This window comes from Bufo bufo, chromosome 5, assembly GCF_905171765.1.
Source record: "Bufo bufo chromosome 5, aBufBuf1.1, whole genome shotgun sequence".
In the NCBI taxonomy this organism is placed as follows: domain Eukaryota; kingdom Metazoa; phylum Chordata; class Amphibia; order Anura; family Bufonidae; genus Bufo; species Bufo bufo.
Genome location: NC_053393.1, coordinates 436,491,333 through 436,505,186, shown reverse-complemented (window position 1 = coordinate 436,505,186; position 13,854 = coordinate 436,491,333). Strand labels below are relative to the sequence as shown.

Genomic DNA, 13,854 nt, shown 5'->3' with positions numbered 1-13,854 from the left:
AATGCCCACATTGTGCATCCACACAGGACAGTAGCAATGCACACATTGTGTCCCCTCACAGTAATAATGTCCACATTGTGCCCCCCTCACAGTAATAATTCCCACATTGTGCCACTCATAGTAGTAATGCCCACATAATGCATCATTGACAGTAGTTACACCCACATTGTGTCCCCTCACAGTAGTTACATCCACATTTTGCCCCCTCACAGTAATAATGCCCATATTGTAGCCCCTCACAGTAATTACGCCAATATTTTGCCCCTCACAGTAATAATGTCCATATTGTAGCACCTCACAGTCATTATGCCCACATTGTGCCCCTTACAGTAGCAATGCCCACGTGATGCATCTTTCACAATAGTTACGCCCACATAGTGCGCCCTCGCATTAATAATGCCCACATTGTGCCCCACTCACAGTAATAATGCCCACATTGTGCCACACACAGTAATAATGTTACATTGTGCCCCCTCACATAGTATTGCCCACATTGTGCCCTCTCACTATAGAAATGGCCACCTTGTTCCCCCCTCATTGTAGCAATGTCCACCTTGTGCCCCCCTCACTGTAGTAGTGCCTAGCTTGTGCCCCCCTGACTATAGTAATGCCCACTATTTACCTGTTTGCCTGATCTGATCACATCCTGCGTTCCCAGGAGCAGACTCGGTCAGACATCACGCTGTTGGCTGTGCAGAAGTCATCTCCCACATACCCAGCAGCGCAATGTGTGGACTGCTGGGGAGTGCCTCAGTTCAGCCGAACCCTGCTTCACCATGTAAATGAACTGCCAGGGTGCCCTCAAGCCTCAGTCTCTGCGCCTGGACCACAAGACACCCCACCACCACCTCGATATGCATCTGCATACAATAATAAACACGATAGATCGGCAGCAACTTTTACACAGGCCAATAATCTGGAACAAGTGTTCATAGGAATGTTTGTTACTGATAATTGCCCTGATACTCAGCCCACATAAGGGATCCTGAAAAGGGTATTCCAGGATTTTAACAACTTAGTGACCAGCTTGTTTTGGGCCTTGTGACGCATTTTGCTTCCTTTTTGCATCGTTGCCTTCCAAGAGCTATAGGTTTTTTTTTTTTCTCTATATATAGCTGTATGAGGGCTTGTTTTTTGCGGGACAAGTTGTAGTGTTTAATGGCGCCATTGTGGGGTACACATAACTTTCTGATTAACCTTTATTAACTCTTTTTTTTAACCACTTAACAGACAATAACAGACAACATTTTGATTGCTTTTAAAATACAATACACTATCCCTATAGTGCATTGCATTTTAATATTAGTGCTAAATAGACATTGTCCAGCAGAGTGTTCCAGAGAGGAAACTACTACTCAAGGCAGGCTTGGGACCTACATCAGACCCCAGTCTGTATTTACACACATTGGAAAAAGCCACGGCCCAGCCTAAGGCCCCTTAGTGACCACCGTAAAAAGGCATATGGGTGGTCACTAAGGGGTTAATATTGATGATCTATCCTTAGGCTTATATTACACTGGCAGATAATCATACAGATCATAGCTAGCAAGCATTTTGTCACGAGGGTATCAAGAGCCACGTCTGACTCCGTTATACCCGGGGTCAGGAAGTCGCAGAGGGTGGCTGCGCGCTCTATATCTAAAGATCACGTTGTTTTTTAGTGATTGTTTTCTGTGTTTGCCTTGCTATCCTTTTTGTCTCTCTCAGGGATCCGTAGCTTCTCCTCCTCAGCTGTTTCTTGTCTGCCACTCCCTACCTCCTTATATTCTCCCCTCACACTTCTCTAGTTGCCAGTTATAGAGCTTCCTGCCTGGACATCTATACTGACCCACTGGAGTGGTGAATCCTGCTTGTCGTTCCTGAGTGCTACCCTCCGGATCCCTGTTGGGCTTATTGTTGTCTCCTGTTGTCGTCCACCTGGGAATATATGTTGAGTCTGTGTTGTCTGTCCTCCCCTTGGTGTTTTCCCTTAGAGTTAGTGGTGCGGACTAGTGTTCCCATCGCCCTGTTCACTACCTAGGGCTCAGCTCAGGGAAAGCCAGGGCTTTAGGCACGTGATCGGCGTACGGGTGAGGAACCCGTCTAGGGACGTCAGGGCAGCCAGGTGCCAGCCGCCAGGTGAGTCAGGGGTCACCATCTTCCCTCTCACTTGGGCAGGGCCTTCCTCGTTCCCTCCCTCTGTGTCACGTATGTGATAGCCACGCCGACCGTGATATTATAACTGGCCCTTACTTTTTGAGAAAAAAATAAATAAAAAATTTATATAAATTTTTTTTGTTGTTTTTTTTTTCTCTCTCTACTTAGAATCCAATATGGATCCTATTGATGCCTTGGCAGAACAGCTTCAAAGCCTGTCTTTGGAGGTGGCAGGATTGAAGGCGTCTGTTCTCCAACAACAGCAGGAAATGCAGCAGACCGCACCCCCAGCGGTTGCTATGGGTAACCAGGTTGTCACTGAACCCAAGGTTGCTCTTCCCGACAGATTTTCTGGGGGAATGGACAAATTTGCGACGTTCCGTGAGGCCTGCAAATTATACTTTAAGTTGCGCCCTTACTCCTCAGGTCATGAAGAACAGCGGGTAGGGATTGTCATTTCCCTGCTTCAGGGGGATCCGCAATCCTGGGCGTTCTCGTTACCCCCTGGTTCTCAGGCTCTCCGGTCAGTGGAGGGATTTTTTGGGGCTTTGGGTCTCATATATGATGACCCTGACCGAGTCGCCCTGGCTGAGTCGAAGTTACGGAGACTCCTACAGGGAGATCGGTCAGCAGAGGAATATTGCTCAGAGTTCCGTAGGTGGGCTACGGATACTCAGTGGAACGACCCGGCTCTCAGGAGTCAGTTCTGCTCTGGGTTATCTGAAAGGGTTAAGGATGCACTGGCGCTGTATGAGACCCCCCTTTCCCTTGATGCTGTTATGTCCCTCTCTATCAGAATAGATAGACGTCTTAGGGAGAGATCGAAAATTCCGGAGCAATTGGTTACCTCTCCCAAGCAACAGTCAGCCTGTACTGACTTAGATGAGCCTATGCAGCTAGGCGGAACTTCTCGTCAGGTCCGTCCTCCCGAGGTTCGCCGTAGGGGGGGGGCTTGTTTTTTTCTGTGGGGGGAGGGGTCATTTCATTAATGTCTGTCCCTCCTTTCTCAAAAACAAAAGACCGTCGGAAAACTACTAACCCCGGGCTGTGCGGAGGATGTCAGCCGGGGGGTATACGTTTCCTCCATACGAACATCTCAATTTGTGTTACCAGCGGTCATTGTTTTTGGTGTTAAGACGGAGTCTATTTCTGTTTTTCTAGACAGTGGAGCAGGGGTAAACTTGATTGATGCCCATTTTGCCCGCACTATGGGTTTGTCTCTCTGTACGCTGCAGAGACCTATTCCCGTATTCGCTATAGATTCTGCTCCTCTGTCTCAGAGAAACCTCACCCACATTGTTCGTAATTTACACCTTCGGGTAGGGGACCACCATAATGAGTGTCTTTCATGTTACGTTCTGGAGGGCCTTCCCTCTCCGGTGGTATTGGGTCTTCCCTGGTTGATAGCGCACAATCCAGTGGTGGATTGGCAGGCCAGGGAGATATTGGAGTGGAGTGAGCATTGCAGAGAGAATTGCTTAAATAACAATTGCTTAGTCGCCTCCATAACTACCCTACCTACATTTATTTCGGACTTTGAGGACGTTTTTTCTGAAAAGGGTTGTCAGAAACTACCACCTCATCGTCCTTATGATTGCCCGGTTAACCTGATTCCCGGGGCAAAATTACCCAAGTCCAGGTTGTATAATCTTTCGGGTCCCGAGAGACAAGCCATGAAAGATTATATCTCCGAGAGTCTGGCTAAGGGACACATCAGACCCTCTTCTTCACCCGTGGCTGCAGGGTTTTTCTTTGTTAAAAAGAAAGATGGGGGCCTGCGTCCTTGCTTAGATTTCCGTGAGTTAAACCAGATAACCATCCGTGACCCATACCCTCTTCCTCTCATTCCTGACCTTCTTAATCAGATTGCGGGTGCTAAGTGGTTCTCCAAACTTGATCTTAGGGGGGCCTACAATCTGATTCGTATCAGGGAAGGGGATGAGTGGAAGACAGCTTTTAACACCCCTGAGGGGCATTATGAAAATCTAGTTATGCCTTTCGGTCTGACCAATGCCCCTGCTGTCTTCCAACATTTCGTTAATGATATTTTTAGTCATCTCATCGGCAGGTTTGTAGTCATATACCTAGATGATATCTTAATTTATTCGGCTGATCTGAAAACACATGAGGTGCATGTCAGGCAAGTACTGCAGGTCCTACGGACGAATAAATTATATGCGAAAATTGAAAAATGTGTCTTCGCTGTTCAGGAATTACAGTTCCTGGGATATCTATTATCTGCTTCAGGTTTCCGCATGGATCCTGGGAAGGTCCAGGCAATTTTAGATTGGGATCTTCCTGAGAACCTTAAAGCCCTACAACGGTTTTTGGGTTTCGCTAATTTCTATAGAAAGTTCATTAAAAATTATTCAGTGATCGTTAAACCCCTTACCGACATGACTAGGAAGGGGACGGATTTTTCCAAATGGTCTGTCGCCGCTAAAGATGCATTTTCCTCTCTAAAGGAGAGGTTTACCTCGGCACCTGTTCTAATTCAACCTGATGTCTCCCAGCCTTTTATTGTCGAGGTAGATGCGTCAGAGGTGGGAGTGGGAGCTGTATTGTCTCAGGGTCCGTCTCCTGGCAAATGGCGTCCTTGCGTTTTCTTTTCCAAAAAATTATCTTCTGCAGAGAAGAATTATGATATTGGAAATAGGGAACTGTTGGCGATTAAACTGGCGCTTGAAGAGTGGCGTCACTTCTTAGAAGGAGCAATCCACCCCGTCACGGTGATTACGGATCACAAGAACCTTCTGTACCTAGAATCGGCTAAGCGTCTCACCCCTAGACAAGCTAGGTGGTCGCTATTCTTTACCAGATTTAACTTTGTAATCACCTATCGTCCTGGGGCAAAAAATACCAAGGCAGACGCATTATCTCGTAGTTTCCCTGAAGGGGGTAATGTTTGTGATCCGGTACCTATTTTACAAAGAGGAGTGGTTGTCTCTGCTGTACACTCTGTTCTAGAGGGAAAGGTGTTAGAGGCTCAGGGGGACGCCCCGGCCTCTTGCCCCTCAGAGAAATTGTTTGTACCGTTAAACCTGCGTCTTGAATTATTAAAAGAACATCATAATTCGGCACTTGCTGGACACCCGGGTAGTAAAGCAACCTTGGAGCTTTTATCTCGTCGTTTTTGGTGGCCAAGGTTGCGTCAGGATGTAATGGATTTCGTATCTACTTGTTCTACTTGTGCACGCGCGAAAGTCTCTCATACACGTCCAGCAGGGTCTTTATTGCCACTTTTCATCCCCAATAGGCCATGGACACATCTGTCAATGGATTTCATCACTGACTTACCGTTGTCGGCGGGTAAAACAGTTATCTTGGTAGTAGTAGACAGGTTTAGCAAAATGGTACACTTTATTGCGCTACCCGCACTTCCTAATGCTAAAACTCTCGCTCAGGTGTTTATCAGTGAAATCGTGAAGCTTCACGGGGTCCCTTCCGATGTGGTTTCGGATCGGGGAACCCAGTTTATTTCTAAGTTTTGGAAAGCTTTTTGTTCCCGTTTGGGGGTTCACTTGTCCTTTTCCTCAGCTTTCCATCCTCAGTCGAATGGACAGACTGAGCGTACCAACCAAAACCTAGAAACATATTTAAGGTGTTTTGTGTCTGAAAACCAAGAGTTGTGGTCATCATATTTACCGTTAGCTGAGTTTGCCATAAATAATCATTATCAGGAGTCCACTGGCAAGTCACCATTCCTTGGTGCATACGGTTTTCATCCCCAATTTTGTACTTTCAAAGAGTGGGGGTCTTCTGGGGTTCCCGAAGAGGAAAGGTTTTCTTCATCTCTTTCATCGGTATGGCAGAAGGTGCAAGTTAACTTGAAAAAGATGAGTGGTAAATATAAATGCATGGCCGATAAGAAACAGTCGCCAGGTCCGGACCTAGGAGTGAATGACTATGTGTGGTTGTCTACTAGGAATATTAAGTTGAAGGTTCCTTCTTGGAAACTGGGTCCTAGGTTCATTGGTCCCTATAAAATAGTAGCCGTCATTAACCCTGTGGCTTTTCGCCTGGAGCTACCTCAGACTTTTAAGATCCATAACGTCTTCCATAAATCGTTACTCAAGAAGTATGTTCCACCTCTAGAACCATCGCCGCTGCCACCTCCTCCTGTCATTGTGGCTGGTAATCTGGAGTTTCAAATAGCCAGAATTGTTGATTCTCGTCGGGTCCGCCGCTCTCTTCAGTATCTGGTGCATTGGAGGGGTTACGGTCCCGAGGAAAGAATGTGGGTTCCAGCGTCAGAGGTAAACGCCAACAGGTTAATTCAGACTTTCCATGCCTCTCATCCGGAGAGACCTGGTCCTGAGTGTCCGGAGGCCCCTCGTGAAAGGGGGGGTACTGTCACGAGGGTATCAAGAGCCACGTCTGACTCCGTTATACCCAGGGTCAGGAAGTCGCAGCGGGTGGCTGCGCGCTCTATATCTAAAGATCACGTTGTTTTTTAGTGATTGTTTTCTGTGTTTGCCTTGCTATCCTTTTTGTCTCTCTCAGGGATCCGTAGCTTCTCCTCCTCAGCTGTTTCTTGTCTGCCACTCCCTACCTCCTTATATTCTCCCCTCACACTTCTCTAGTTGCCAGTTATAGAGCTTCCTGCCTGGACATCTATACTGACCCACTGGAGTGGTGAATCCTGCTTGTCGTTCCTGAGTGCTACCCTCCGGATCCCTGTTGGGCTTATTGTTGTCTCCTGTTGTCGTCCACCTGGGAATATATGTTGAGTCTGTGTTGTCTGTCCTCCCCTTGGTGTTTTCCCTTAGAGTTAGTGGTGCGGACTAGTGTTCCCATCGCCCTGTTCACTACCTAAGGCTCAGCTCAGGGAAAGCCTGGGCTTTAGGCACGTGATCGGCGTACGGGTGAGGAACCCGTCTAGGGACGTCAGGGCAGCCAGGTGCCAGCCGCCAGGTGAGTCAGGGGTCACCATCTTCCCTCTCACTTGGGCAGGGCCTTCCTCGTTCCCTCCCTCTGTGTCACGTATGTGATAGCCACGCCGACCGTGATACATTTGTAGGAAAACTCGTTAGCGATGATCTGGCAGTGTAATACTGCCGCCAATTAGCCGATGAACAAGCAAACGCTCGTTCATCGAGCAATCAATATTTTTAAGCATGCATAAAAATCTGTGTTTGCTGGCAGCAGATCGTGATCACACAGCTGCCGACAATGATTCAGTATGAGAAAGAGCTATGGCATTAGCGATTGCTCCTCCTCATACTGTGGAGGAGATCACTAGATGTAATAGCAGCGGTCTCCTCCGCTGATGAGCAGGAGATTGCTAGGAAGGAATATAAGGCTTAGAATTGGTCATCAATATCAGATCAGTGGGGGTCTGACACCCCACAACCCTGCAGATCAGTTATTTTAGAGTAGTTCTAGTGTCAGAAGTCGGTGCTAGAACTACCCAGATTTGTCAGTTCTGTTGTGGGCAGAACTGGTAACTGCAGTGCTGCTCCTACTGAAGTGAATGGGAGCAGCACTGAAGTTATTAGCCCATCCACTACACAATGGACAGAGCTGTGTAGATCCGGTGCCAGAGCTACTTCGAAACAGCTGATCAGTGATCATCAGAGGGAGGGAGGTTTCAGACTCCGGACAATCAGTGTCACGACCATGGTTGTGGTCGTGACTCCTTGGTTCGCATGCAGTTGTCAGCGGTTTGTTTTATGTTCTCAACCACAGGTGTGAGCTCCGTATCTTGCCTCACGTGTGGTTGCCATTGGCAACATAAGGTTGTTGGCAGTGGAGCGGCCTGAGCGCTTGCTAGGCGCTCACTGTCACAGCATGCGGTTGCCCCTGGTAAAGTGTGGTTTTAGTGTTCACTTTCTATGTCTGGTGTGCACGAGGTTTATGTAGGTGTGCACTGTGACACTTCCCTTCACCTGTGGCTGCCCGTGGCAACGTGTGGTTTTGTGTACATGTGGTGGCAGTGTCTCGGCCTTCTGGCTGACTCTCAGGACATGGTTGCCACGCATGCCGTTGCCGGCGGTAACAGGTGAGTGTGTTGTTTATGTGCTTTTCCCTTTTAGCAGCTTCACTTTCCTCTAACATCGCACGGCTGAGGGTTTTCCCCATCCTCAGCCGTGACAATCAGATATTGATGGTCTGTCCTGAGGATAAGTCATCAATATTAAATGGGTTGTGCCAAGTTTTAAAATTATCCCCTATCCACAGAATAGGGGATAACTAACTGATCGGTGGAGATCTGATCACTGGGCCCCCCACCGATCGCAAGAACAGGAGTCCCGTGAGCAATTAATTTTCTATGGGACAGCTGGAAATAGCTGAGTGCTCTACTCTGCTCAGCAGTTACATAGAGAATGAATGGAGTGGTCCAATACTTTGTAGGACCATCTTTTGTGGAAATTACAGCTGCAAGTCTTTTGGAGTATGTATTTACCAGCTTAGCATATCAGAGGCTGACATTTTTGCCCATTTTTCTTTGCAAAATAGCTCAGGCTCAGTCAGATTGGATGGAGAGCTTCTGTGAACAGCAATTTTCAGGGTCTCAATGGGATTCTGGTCTGGACTTTGACTGGGCCATTCTAACACATGGATATGCTTTGATCTAGACCTCTCCATTGTAGCTCTGGCTGTAGGTTTAGGGGCATTATTCGGCTGGCATTATTCTGGCCCCAGTCTCACATCTTTTGCAGGCTCTACCAGGTTTTCCTCTAGGATTGACTTGTGTGTAACTTCATCCATCTTCCCATGAACTCTGACCAGCTTCCCTGTCCCTGCTGAAGAAAATTATCCCTACGGGGAGATGCTGGCACCACCATATTTCAGGGTGGGTGATGTGCAGTGTTACTTTTCTGTCACATATAGAGTTTTGCATTTAGGCCAAAAAGTTTAACTTTGGTCTCTTCTGACCAGAGCACCTTCTTCCACATGTTTGCTGTGTCCCCTACATGGCTTGTGGCAAACTGCAAATTGGACTTCTTATGGCTTGCTTTCAGAACTGGCTTTCATCTTGCCACTGTTCCATAAAAGCCAGATTTGTGGAGTACATGACTAATAGTTGTCTTGTGGACAGATTCTCCCGCCTGAGCTGTGGATCTCTGCAGCTCCTCCAGAGTGACCATGGGTCTCTTGGCTGCTTCCCTATTTAGTGCTCTCCTTGCCTGGGCTGTCAGTTTAGGTAGACGGCCATGTCTTGGTAGTTTTGCAGTTGTGCCATACTGCTTCAGATGATAGATTGAACAGTGCTCCGTCTGATGTTCAGAGTTTGGGATATTTTTTTATAACCTAGCCCTGCTTTACACTTCTCCACAACTTTATCCCTGAACTGTCTGGTTACTTGGTTTTAACGATGCTGTTTGATCACTGATGTTCTCTAACAAACCTTTGAGGCCTTTACATAACAGCTGTAGTTATAGTGAGAATAAACTACTCACAGGTAGATTCTATTTACTAATTAGGTGACTTCTTAAGGCAATTGGTCACACTGGATTTTATTTAGGGGTATCAGAGTACAAGGGGCTTAATACAAATGCACGACACACTTTTCAGATTTTTATTTATTAAAAAATTAAAAAAACAGGTATCATTTTCTTTTCACTTCACACATACTTGCTACTTTATATTGGTCTATCACATAAAATCCCAATAAAATACATTTAAGTTTGTGGATGTCACATTAAAAAAATGTAGAAGTATGAATACGGTACTTTTCCAAGGCACTGTAACACACTTTTGTATCTTCATGTTCCCATTTTGCCAAGATTGTGAAAAACCACACAAAACTTGTGCTTAAAGAGGACCTTTCATGGGTCCAGACATTATGAAATAACTAGCAGGTTATTGTATGTAGGGCACTGTGCACAGATGTAATATTGCTTACTAGTTTGTCAGGGCGCCGCTCCGTTCCCCCACTGTGCCCCCCTGCAGTTTTCCAGGCTGGTATGCTAATGAATGGTATCGGTACAGGGAGGAGGAGACTGCCCTGTTTCTCAATTGGGGTATGCTTCTCCCTGGCTGTAGCGCGATCCAATCACAGCGGAGAGCGTCACAGCCAGGGAGATGGTGGTGATGGATCATGTGACGGACCATGTGATGAGCGAAGTGACGTCACCACAGGTCTTTTTCCTCAAAGAAGAAGACGGAAGAGAAGCCGGGCTGCGCAAACAAGTGGATTAAGGTGAGTTAAATTATTTTAATTTTTTTTTTTAACCCCTCCATCACTATTTTACTTAGCATTCTGTATTAAGAATGCTATTATTTTCCCATATAACCATGTTATAAGGGAAAATAATAATGATCGGGTCCCCATCCCGATCGTCTCCTAGCAACCATGCGTGAAAATCGCACCGCATCCGCACTTGCTTGCGGATGCTTGTGATTTTCACACAGCCCCATTCACTCCTATGGGGCCTGCGTTGCGTGAAAACGCACAATATAGAGCATGCTGCGATTTTCACGCAACGCACAAGTGATGCGTGAAAATCACCACTCATGTGCACAGCCCCATAGAAGTGAATGGGTCCAGTGCGGGTGCAATGCGTTCACCTCAAGCATTGCACCCGCGCGGAAATCTCGCCCGTGTAAAAGAGGCCTAACAGTCCTGGGTTCTGTTGACCCCCTCATCATGTTATCTAGCAATGTGCCAAACATGTTGATTAGCTCAAAAAAGAAAGCCAGGTAGTGGGGAACGATGGTGGAGAAAAAGCAACACGGAAGAAGACCGCCGGCCATATAAACTGGCTTTACTTGTTATGTTACTATTGGGCTTTTTAGACCTAATATTTGGCATAGCTGAGATTTTGCTACATTTGTATCAGTTAGAGGCAACCCTATGTGAGCTGCCAGCAGCAAAATTCTCTCCCCCTTAGTTTCTGTGTACCAGAAGAAAATGTAAAGTATGTGAAAATCACCTACAGCGCAGATCTCCATCAATCAAAACCAATTGTTCTTGGTACCATGGACATAATGTTTTTGAACGTTTGCAAAGTTGCTAAGAAAATTAACAATAGTGTTTACTCACACGTCTAACCTAAAGCTATTAGCAGAGCAGTCATAAGTAAGGGGCATGGAAGGTCTTTACTGGTAATTAGTTGTGAGGTGTGAAGAATCTAAGTGTCTGGAAGTATGGTGGCCTTGAGTCCTGATATCAGATGAAGTCTTAAAGGAGTTGTCTGCAATTTCAAGAAACTTATGATGTAATATAAAAAAAATATAACCATTAACCCCTTAAGGAAACGGACCAGTTTTTGTTTTTGCTTTTTTATTTTTTCCTTATACCCTCCAAAAGCCACAACTTTTGAAATGTTTCATTCACGTAGCTTATATTTTCCAGAACAAGTTGTGTTTTTTAATGGCACCATTTCATTTACTGTATCATATTGAAAAACAGGAAAAAATAATCTTTGATGGGGTGAAATTGAAAAAATAAAAACACAATTCTGGATTATGTTGTTGCAGCGTTCACTTTGACCTAAAAACGACATGAAAACTTTATTTTGTGGGTCCATACAATTATGGAGACTTGTGTTGAGAACAACCCGCAGCCTGTTTATCTAGGAGAAGGGGTTCTCGCACCTCTGTCTGTTGCAGGGGAAGCGGCTGCCACGGTACGTGTTGCTGCCAGCCTTTCCTTTTGAGCAGGCTCAGGAGGCCAGGGAGTTCATCTTGGACCTCCCTGGACGTAATTCCGTAATCCGACGTGGAATTGTCAAAGAGCCCCAGGCGAAAGTCCGGTTAAAGCCATACCGGGTGCCCGTGGCTCAGCGACAAGCCGTCTCGTAGGAGGCACGATACTTATGGTATGTAATTGGACGCAGAGTCATCAATACCCAGATAGATAGAGGCGAGACAGAGTTGGCCACAGCCTGTCACCACCAGGCCAAAGAGAGGAAGGCCCGAGTCACCAGATGGTTCTTGTCTCTACAGAACTTCAAGTTCACGGTGGAACATAGAGCAGGCCGGTTACAGGGAAATGCGGATGCCCTGTCCCGGGTACACTGTTTGGCGAGTGTTCACCCCCTCAAGGTTGAACAAATGGGGGGGTATGTGACACAGTGAAGAGTCTGTTAGTAGATGGGAGGTATTTTCCTCCCAGCATATGCTGCAGAGATTGATTGCAGCAATGTGAGGTCAAGCACCGGTCCGGATTTGCTGGTTCGGGCTTTGGGGACGCCCAACTCTCATTAAAGGCAGCTAAAGTGTGGGATATAGCCGTCTGTGTTAAGGTATGAGGCTTGTGCCTGGATGAATGCTTGTGACCTGTTTAGAGAAGACAGGTCGACTAAATGCTGGACTTAAAACTTTGGTGTGGACAGTGGACCTGTTTGCAAAGTGTGAATATTCAGTATATTGGGCAGACTAGATGGGCTAAATGGTTCTTAATTGCCGACACATTCTATGTTTCTATGTGAACACACGCCTGGACTTGGACTCTTTATGCGGGACCTGCAGCATGGTGTGAACTGAACACCAGGACTTTTAACTAAGGTGAAGTTGTTTGCTGAGCTGTTAAACCTGCTTGTGTGAATAAAACACTGGAGTCTGATTAAGGCCTCTTTCACATGAACGTAATGGCTCCGTGCCCGTGCTGTAGACCGCAAATTGCGGTACGCAATGCACACGCACCGACCGTGGGGCAGCCGCATGCGGATTGCAGACCCATTCTCTTGAATGGGGTCCGCGATCTGTCCATTCCGCAAAGAGATAGAACAAGTTCAATCTTTTTGCGGAACAGAAGCACAGAACGGAACACCGCATCTCCGGCTAGTGACCCGTGTATTGTGGAACCGCCGTATGCTGCCCGCAGCACGGGCACGGAGCCCTTATGTTCGTGTAGAAGAGGCCTAAGAACTGTTTTTTGGTGCCTCTGTTCTGCATCCGCTTACTCTGCCTACCATTTTATAGGTGTAAAATTGGAAAAGGAGGTGATTAGAATTTTTTATATTATTGTGTTAATAAAAAATAAAAAATAATAATAACATTTAACTTTTATTTTTTGTACTTAAATTTTTAGAATGCATTCTATGGTATTAGGGCAGGCTGCCTGCCAAGCCAGGCTGTACCTCAGACACAGTATACCAAGCAGTTACTTGTCACAGGCCTGGAAACCTTCACAAGGCCCCAGACTGTCATAGCAACCGATCATAGCTTCACGATTTCACCCCAGGGGCTCCGATTAGAGGAAAGAGGGAGCACCCTCCTCCTGTCTAACCCAACAGATGCTGCATAGTCATTGACAGAGGGGTTAAGTGATAGGGATCGAAGTCATGGGTAATCCCGGTTACTGTCGGCAGGTGTCTGTTGTATTATACAGCCGGCACTTGACATGTATGGAGAGAGATTAGCATGTGAACCTGCTCCATTCATCCCCTGCATGCTAGTGCCATACATGTACGTCATTATATGTAAGGGGCTAATCACCCATTAACCCCTTAAGGACCAGCGCTGTACATGTACGGAGCTGGTGGACGTGACTTAAGGAGCTGCGCCCGCCCGATCAACGGCATGGACCCGGCAGTCACTGACAGCCGGGCCCCTGCTGCATATGCGTGTTAACCCCTTGTATGCCGCAGTCAAAGCTGACCGCAGCATGCAGAGGGTTCGCAGAGAGTACGGGTGCAGTGGCGGGGACCCGATGACAGAGAAGGCAAGCCCGATGCCTTCCATAGGCATCGGAGCTTGCCTTCTACGGAAACATGTAAAGCTGACAGCCAATGCATTACAATACAGGTTGTATTGTAATGCATTGCA

General features: G+C 46.7%; 1 long non-coding RNA gene across 1 annotated transcript; it reads left to right on the top strand.

Moving 5' to 3' along the window:
- Positions 1-7,838: 7,838 nt before the first annotated feature.
- Positions 7,839-12,604, top strand: LOC121001120. Its single transcript, XR_005778981.1, has 3 exons — positions 7,839-7,994; positions 11,444-11,447; positions 12,592-12,604. It is a non-coding gene; the product is annotated as an uncharacterized LOC121001120 (long non-coding RNA).
- Positions 12,605-13,854: the final 1,250 nt, after the last annotated feature.